Source organism: Myotis nattereri, assembly GCF_964212035.1.
Source record: "Myotis nattereri genome assembly, chromosome: 2".
Taxonomy (NCBI): Eukaryota; Metazoa; Chordata; class Mammalia; order Chiroptera; family Vespertilionidae; genus Myotis; species Myotis nattereri.
Genome location: NC_138076.1, coordinates 40,402,050 through 40,409,558, shown reverse-complemented (window position 1 = coordinate 40,409,558; position 7,509 = coordinate 40,402,050). Strand labels below are relative to the sequence as shown.

Genomic DNA, 7,509 nt, shown 5'->3' with positions numbered 1-7,509 from the left:
TTTTTTTTTCATATACGCCTTTGACAGTAAAATTATTGGAACATGCCAGAGAGCAGCTGCCATCTAACAGTTTAGTTCAGCTACTGGGGTGAATTGTTAACTCTTTTGCTATCATTTTGCCCATCATTATTCTCATGAAGTCTATTTTCCTTCCTGACATGCAGGAATATGTGAGTACGATTAAGTTTATTAGCAGCCACGTGACTAGTGACGAAAAGAAGCAGCCCAGCCTACCGTAGGTCAACAGGACACGTGGTCTCCGGCAGATTGCAGTGTTGGGAGCATAGCGGAGTGATGAAGACCACACTGAGCAAGACAGCCCCTGGCTTATCGCTATGGTCTTGCTTAGGAAGGAAATTGGAAAGTAGGAGTCATGCAGAGAAAGGAAACTAAAGTAATCAGAGGTAAAGGGTTTATAAATAGATCATCATGAGTCTGAGGGAATAAAGCTCAGGAAGAGACAGATAGTAGAGGACAAGGGTCATCCAAAACTTAACTCAGGATCTCCCCTCCCAAACCTGTGTCCTTCCTATTATTTTTCCCACCAAATATCAAGGACCTTTTGGCATGGACCAAATGTCTCAACGGATGTTTTGGACAGGATCAAATGTCTGCTAATTAGATAGATGATAGATAGATAGATAGATAGATAGATAGATAGATAGATAGATAGATTGATTTTAGAGAATTGGCTCACACAATTGTGAAGACTTAGTGAGTCCAAAACCTGCTGAAATATCTGGCAGGCTAACGATTCAGGGAAGAGTTGTAGTTTGAGTCCCAGGGCCATCTTCTGTCAGAATGCCTCATGCTCAGAGGAGAGTTAGTCTTTCTCTCTTAAGGCCTTCAACTGATTAGATGAGGCCCACTCATATTAGGGAGAGCGATCTGCTTTACTGAAAATCCACTGATTTAAATGTTAATCTCATAAAAAAATCTTCATAGAAACATCCAGAATAATGTTTGACCATTACTTACATCATTTTTATGTAGGTAGTTTTATATAAATAACATACTTTTTCCCCTGTTTGCTTGGTTATTTTATAATTGACTATTTTATGTATAATTTTTAATAATTCACTATTTTGTAATGTATATGTTCTGAGATTAAGTACAGTATCTTTATTTTACTGGGTACCACGGCCCAGCCAAGTGGACACATAAAATTAATCAGAATACCTCCATACCCACAGGTTGCATATAATTTTGTGCCAAGTAGACACTTTTCAGGGTAGAAAGTGGGAAGTGCTGGGGGTAGCTTAGTCAGGGGCTGCCAGTTACAACTGCAGGAAGCCTGGTTCTGCCACAGGGCTGCAGAGGTCAAAGGGGAGCCAAGCTGAGAGGCTGTCTATGCTCATGAAGTTTCGAATATTACTCTGTGTCATATTTTCCTTTTCAACACTGAAGAAAAAAAGGTATTTGAGCCAAAGCAAATAGCTCCATTTGCCTAAATTTACATTTGGAAGCTAAAATGGAACATGTATACAATTGTTACACATTTTCAAATCAAACTAAAATCAATCATTTTTTTAGTAAAACTAAACTACCTCTAAAAGAATTCTGAAATTTTTAACCAGTTAACTTTAGCCATTTGATTTGATGTAAAAAAAAACAAAAAACAAAAACAAGACAAACAAACAAATAAAACGTGTGCTCCTTCCAGCAGATATTCTCTCATAGGTACTGGAAAGAACCAAGACCAAAGTATTTCACTTTAACAATAGAAAAGCTTGGGCTTCTCCTTTTCTAGAGATTGGAGAAATGCCAGAATTCTTGGGGTATTTCCCTACACCTGAGAAGTGAAACATCTTCAGACTCCCAATGGCACTAACCCATGTTGATGAAGAGGTGTTGTTTTTACAGGAAGAACCGTTTATTTATTTTTAATTTTTAATTAAAAAAAAATTTATTGACTTGAGAGAGAAAGGAAGGGAGAGAGAGAGAAACATTGATTTGCTGATCTACTCACTCAAGCATTCATCAGTTGACTCTTGTATCTGTCCCAACCGGGAATGAAACCTACAACCTTGGTGTGTTAGGACTATGCTCTAACTAATTGAGCCACCCGGCCAGGGTGATGAAGAGTTTTGATACACATACAAGTTAACTGATTTCTTCTCTGCAATCCCATCTTGATGGGGCTGGAAAAAGATTTATTTAGGCTTTTGAATAAAGTAGCCAGTTTGCTTAATCTAAGCAAACTTAGATGTATTAAGACTTCATATATAAACTTCATGTATTAAGACATATAATACATGAATTTTTAAAATAGATTATTTTAAAATATTTTGTGCTTGATTCTATTTATTTGAGATATCTAGAATAATCAAATTCATAAAGCCAGAAAGTTGAATGGTGGCTGTAGGGGGCTATGGGGAGGGGAGAAATGGGGAATTATTGTTTAATGGGTACAGAGCTTGAAACGAAGAAAATGTTCTGGAGATAATGGTAGTGATGGTTGCACAACAAAATGAACATATTTTATGCCACTGAAATGCCATTAAAATAGTTATAATGTTAAGTTTTATTTTACATTTATTTTACCATAATAAAAAAATATTTACTGCAGAAACTTAGCTATAATGAGTGATTCGGGGGGTTACACCACCTCCTTGGCAATGACCAGACAATGAGCTTGATGATTAGGCCTGACTGACTATAAAAATCAACAGCTTCAAGGAGTATTGCAGTGGTTTTCATGATAAAATATAAGTCTATTTTCTTTTTTTTAAGTTGAATTTATTGGGGTGATATTGGTCCACAAAATCATTCAGTGTTCAAGTGTACATCATCTGCACACTGCATTGTGTGTCCATCGCCCCAAGCAAAGTCTCTTTCCATCCATATCACCCCCTTTACCCACCCCCACCTACCTGCTACCATCCTTTCTCTCTGGCTATCACCACACTGTTATCTGTGTCTATGTGGTGTGTGTGTGTGTGTGTGTGTGTGTGTGTGTGTGTGTGTGTTCTGCTTAATCCCTTTGCCTTCTTTTATCCAGCCCACCAACCTCTCCACCCTATAAGTCCATTTTCTGACTTACTGACAGAATTAGGAAGAATGTGATTAAGGGAATGCTCTTAAGGATAAGGGGTCAAAAATTTGACCTGTGCCCTGTGTTAGCAATGGGAAGCATGTAGGGCAGGAAAAGAATTCTTCTCACAGAGCAGGGATTCTCTACAATTTCTTCTTAAAGACTAGTACTTAAAAAAAAAAAATAGTGAGTAGTCATGACCTAAGGAGAAAAAATACGTGTGTTTTTTTTAATTGTTGTTGTGATGCACACAATCTACAAGTAATACATTCTTTGATTTTATTAATTGTTGCCCTCCCATCATTTTGACTAATATGCACTGATATTTTAACTACCAATGTACTTTAAATCAAAATCTTTTTTAATTAAAAAATATGAAATTCCTAAACATCACTCTACCTAAATAGAAAAGCTATACTTCATTTCTCCTGAAACTTTACTTAATTTTGGAGCTTATATCTTACAAATTAGTGAATTGTTAAAGTAGCCAAATACAAAATTATTATAAAATAGCCAAGCAAACTGAAAAATATATATAAGTATTATTTATATAGAACTATCTACATGACAATTATATAATGCATAAAAAGCTCTTAAGACAGGGTCTAGTACATAGTGAAGTGCTTAATAAAAGTTGTTTTTTAATTTGGCAATGTTAATGTCTTTAATTTGCTTGATCTTAAGCCCATGCATATGTAATAAATATTTAGTGTATTTTTATAAGGTAAAAGTCATCTTACAAGGCTATATGGGGGAACAGAACGGTGAAGGAGATATATACACCATTGAAAGAAAGATGAATTCTTCTAGGGGGAGGGGAGAAAACAATTACACTAAAAAACCAAAGTATTTCACTTAGAGAAGGTGCCCAAGAATATAGAGATTCATATAGGTCAGGGGAAATTTCACAGAAGAAGAGGTATTTATTTTGGACCTTGAAGAATGGCCAAGATTTCCACTTGCAAATATGACAGAGGGAGGTGAGAAACATTCTAGGTGGAGGGAGTGGGGAGAGCACAGCTGCAGAGAGTGAGGAGTGAGTGCAGGAACCAGATTTTCAGGTTTGTTGGGAACTCAAGATGGTGGCAGGAGAGTTCTTGGAAGTTAGCCTGGGAAGGCTGGTTGGGGGAGGAGCATGGAGACCTTAGATTCTGAGAATCCCTCAGATACTGAGACAAGGAAAACCCTTGAAGGTGTTTGTACATGAGAGAACATGACTGGAAGCAGTTTTAGGACGATTGATCTAGAAGCTTCCTGCTTCTGCTGTGTTGATATAAAAAGGAAAATACCTTTTATATAGGAAAATGGTTAGTTCTCATTTCACAGATGTGGCTACTGGCTTGTCTTGGGGCAAAACCCACCCTTGGTTTTCAGACTTGAAGGCCAGTGTTTTTTTCTATTTCTGCTTGTACAGTGGGGACTTGACTTACAAGTGTCCGGACTAACGAGTTTTTTGAGATACCAGCTGTCTCTCGGCTGATTTTTTGCATTGAGTTGATAGAGTAATTTGAGTCAATGAGCTCCTTAACGAGCTTGGTCTAGGAAGGAATTAAACTCGTAAGTCAAGGCCCCACTGTACTTTAAAAGGTCTACTTGCCACTACTACAGTATCTGCATGGATCTGCAGGCAAGGTAGCCCAGTGGCTCATGGGCAGGCTTCCTGATTGAATCTGAAAAGCAATTAGTAGAATCTGTGTCCTTCGATGCCCTGCAACAGCACTGGCTGCTGTTCACCCAGCCCCTCCCCTCCTGAGCCATGCAGCACACCTCAGTATTGTGGATGGGGTGAGAAACAGGTGGTCCTCTTTGGGGGTGTCCCGCACAGCTGGAGAAGCCAGGTGCTCACGCACACATCCTCACTTTCTTCAGGAGAAATCACCAGCAGAAAGGGTCTCTCTTGGCACCCAGCTGTACGGCATTGTGGACAGGGTGACAAGGATAAAATGAAACTGTTCCTCTTACCATCTTCAATGCATTCAGTCCCCCACCTTCCCTCCATTGCCACCCCTACACCCCAATGATGTGCTGGAACTTCTCTATGGTACTCCTGGACTTCCAAAAATATACTCTCGCCTGTGGGAGACCATCAAAATTTAGAGGAAAGACAGTAGTGTCAACAAAAGTTTGCTGCCACCAATCTAATATCAACAGGAGTCTCCAACCTGGGGTGCAGGAAGAGAAGAAAGTTTATTCAGGTAAACAGTTTGCAAACTGGGGAAATATAGCTTCTGATGGAAACTGAAAGTGTGCTCCACTGAGACAAAGGTGAGACCAATTTGCATAAAGTCCTGCCCTGACCCTTGATTGGCTCATTTTATGCAAATGAGGAATCCAAATTTGCACAATCTGATTGGTCCAAATAGCACTGTCCTAATTGGTTGGAATTGCATGTTCTGATTAGTCATTATGGAGCTGCTCTGGTTGGTCAATAAAGATGGATGCAAATAGGGTATTGCTATGCAGTTCCAATTGGATAGGACAGGGCTCACCTCATTAGTTGAAAGTTGATGCCAGCAACTTTTTGTGTGTGTGTACTTAAAGGGGGGTTTTTTAAAATTGTTGATAGTATTACAGATATCGCCAGATTTCAGCAACTTTTTTTTTTTCAGTGTAACATTTTTATATTTAGAATTAGGCAGCTGGATTCAGTTTAGATGATTCCAATTTTGTTGGCAACATCCAAAGCCTCATAGTCAGGAGCCAGTCGAACATATGCCTTCTTCTTGCCATCAGGCCTGATCAGGGTGTTGACCTTGGCCACATCAATGTCATAGAGCTTCTTCACAGCCTGTTTGATCTGGTGCTTGTTGGCCTTGACATCCATAATGAACACTAGTGTATTATTGTCTTCCATCTTCTTCATGGCTGACTCGGTAGTCAGGGGGAATTTGGTGATGGCGTAGTGGTCAAGCTTGTTTCTCCTGGGTGCGCTCTTCCGAGGGTATTTAGGCTGCCTCGGGAGCCTTAGTGTCTTTGGCCGTCGGAAAGTGGGTGACGTGTGGATCTTCTTTTTTTGTGTGGCTGTGGACGCCTTTCAACACTGCTTTCTTTGCCTTCAAAGCCTTTGCTTTGGCTTTGGCTTTGGGTGGGGCAGGGGCTTCCTTCTTAGCTTTCGGCGCCATCTTCGTAAAAAGGCTCAGCAACTTTTTTATAAAGGTCAGCTCAGCTGACAGGAGCACAGTGTAGGAGGCTGCAGCTCAGTCTGTGGCTTTTCTCTGAAATGCACTACGTGTGTGAGAGGCCTTTAGTAATGGCTGCTAGACTCTGGTTATGATTTTGAATGCAATTAACCAGGAGGAGTCCTCCCTGGCACATATTTTCCTTCTCAGGGTCAACAGTAGAAAACTCTTATTCAGCCATTTTGCTGATGTCACTCCACAGGTCCCCTTTTAAAGAATGAGAATACACCTGGGAAGATTAATCTATCTTTGTTCATTCAGACCTTGCAAGAATTATTTTATTTATTTATTTTTAAATATATTTTTATTGCTTTCAGAGAGGAAGGGAGAGGGAGAGACAGAAACATTAATGATGAGAATCATTGATCAGCTACCTCCTGCACTCCCCATACTGGGGATCGAGCCCACAACCCAGGCATGTGCCCTGACAGGGAATCAAACCATGACCTCAGATGCTCAACCACTTAGCCACGCTGGCCGGGTGAGAATTATTTTAGTTATACTTTCTGCTTGTGTAAGATCTAAGCAATTCAGGGCGTTTTCTTTAGAATCAAATATTGAATTGAAGGGTATCAATAGTATTCAAATGATGGATAAATTCAATCCTTTGTGAACTGGTTTAAACCAGGGTGACTATGAAAAAATGAGCTTCTGTGCTGTCTCTGAAGGAAATTCCAAGAGAATTGGTCTAAAGAACATTTTTTAAAACAGACAGCACTACTTGAATTAAAAACATGGCGTCTCATAGAACCTGCTTTGAAGGTCAGTCCTGTGTTGGCTTTTCTTAAATTGAACACATTTGTTTTCAAAACCGAACTTCATTCTTTTATGAGTTGTTTGTAACAGAGGCTGCTAGTGTTCACCAGTATCAAGCTTTCCTCTCCTTCCTGGTCACACAGCCTGACTGTACCTGCCAGGTCCCTGTGGTCTAGGGGTGTTCATAAACTAGTCTTGGCAAATAAAAGGTGGAGAGAAGTAATGTGTGGCATTTCCAGATGTGGCCCCTAATCCTTCCTAGATTCTCCATGTGTCCCTCTTGCCTTGTCTGTTGGCTGGATGCAGAGAATCTTCTGAGGACTCCAGGGTTCTAGAGGATAGAAGGGTCACTAGATGAATGAAGCCTAAACCCCTTGCCTGACCCCAATCTATATTGGATTGTGACTTCTTTCTGTGAAGCCAATTAGATTTAGCTATTGTAGGTTATTCCAGTGAGCTTCTCCTGAATTATATACATCACACCTCTTACATTCTGATGGAATTGCTAAGACTCTATAGGTGACACCTACCTGGACACAG

General features: G+C 39.8%; 1 pseudogene across 1 annotated transcript; it reads right to left on the bottom strand.

Moving 5' to 3' along the window:
* Window positions 1–5,684: 5,684 nt before the first annotated feature.
* Window positions 5,685–6,165, bottom strand: LOC308514426 (large ribosomal subunit protein uL23-like; annotated as a pseudogene). Its single transcript has one exon. The product of its transcript is annotated as a large ribosomal subunit protein uL23-like (transcript).
* Window positions 6,166–7,509: the final 1,344 nt, after the last annotated feature.